This window comes from Myotis brandtii, unplaced genomic scaffold (assembly GCF_000412655.1).
Source record: "Myotis brandtii unplaced genomic scaffold, ASM41265v1 scaffold729, whole genome shotgun sequence".
NCBI classification, from domain to species: Eukaryota; Metazoa; Chordata; class Mammalia; order Chiroptera; family Vespertilionidae; genus Myotis; species Myotis brandtii.
In genome coordinates this window covers 279,883-281,244 of record NW_005370880.1, presented here as the reverse complement: position 1 = coordinate 281,244, position 1,362 = coordinate 279,883, and the positions used below count along the sequence as shown (strand labels likewise).

At 35.7% G+C, this 1,362-nt stretch overlaps 1 protein-coding gene across 1 annotated transcript in view; it reads right to left on the bottom strand.

Moving 5' to 3' along the window:
* Positions 1 to 1,362, bottom strand: part of SH2D3A (SH2 domain containing 3A) — a 13,329-nt gene that overhangs the window by 9,902 nt on the left and 2,065 nt on the right.

Here is a 1,362-nt window from a genome sequence, read left to right as displayed (position 1 = left end):
GCCTCCCTGCATTGTGCCTACATATGCAAATTAACCGCCATCTTAGTTGGCAGTTAATTTGCATATCGCCCTGATTAGCCAATGAAAAGGGTAGCGGTCGTACGCTAATTACCATGTTTCTCTTTTATTAGTGTAGATTTTTTAATATGGAACACTTCATGAATTTGCGTGTCATCCTTGCACAGGGGCCATGCTAATCTTCTCTGTATCATTCTAATTTTAGTATATGTGCTGCCGAATTGAGCACAGTTTTTGTTTTTGTTTTAATTTGTTTTTGTGTTCCTCTTAGTTTTGGAGACAGCAGCCCATATCCTATCAAACCTTAAAATGCATTTTTCTCTCTTTCTCTGTATATGTGTATATATGTATATTACATACATATATAATATTCTAAATTAAACAAGTTAATCATAGTCAGATTTATATATATATATGTATATATACCAGCAATATAGATATAGATATAGATATAGATATAGATATAGATATAGATATATGCCAGATTACAGTTGACGCTTGAGCAATGCAGGGGTTAGGAGCGCTGACCCCTACACAGTAGAAAATCTGTACATAACTTTTGACTTCCCCAAAACATAACTACTAATACCCTGTGACTGACCAGAAGTCTCACTAATAACATAGTCAATTACACATATTTTGTATGTTCTATGTATTATATACTATCTTCTCACAATAAAGTAGGATACAGAAAAGAAAATGTTATTAAGAAAATCATAAGGAAGAGAAAATACATTTAGAGAATTTATTGAAAATAACCTGCATAAATAAAAGAAAATGATCTGCATAAAAGTGGACTGTGCAGTTTAAGCCCATGTTGTTCAAGGGTCAACAGCTGGTATATATAAAATCAGGCTATGAGTCACTTTAATTTAGAATTGGCTGTGATTTCGTGGAAACAGCCATGCATTCACTGGGATTTTTGCAAAGGGAGAAGATCTATTCACGGATTTAAAATATAATGGTATTTTATGCAGATGACATAATGATCCATGTTATAGAAATTTAATGGACTAATTTACTCAAACCCACTGTATGCCAAGCGCTGTTCCAAGTGCTAGAGAACCAGCAGTAAACAAAACAAACGAGACCATTGCCAGTCTAGTGTGGGAGAGAGCGATTAAGAAAATAAATAGCCCAGTGGGCATGGCCCAGTGGTTGAGCATCAACCTAAGAAACAGGTCAGGATCCAATTTTAGGTCAGGGCACATGCCAGGGTGCAGGCTCTACCTCCAGTAGGGAGCATGCAAGAGGCAGCCGTTTAATGATTCTCTCTCATCATTGATGTTTCTATCCCTCTCTCCCTCTTCCTTTCTCTCTGAAATCATACATATATATATATAT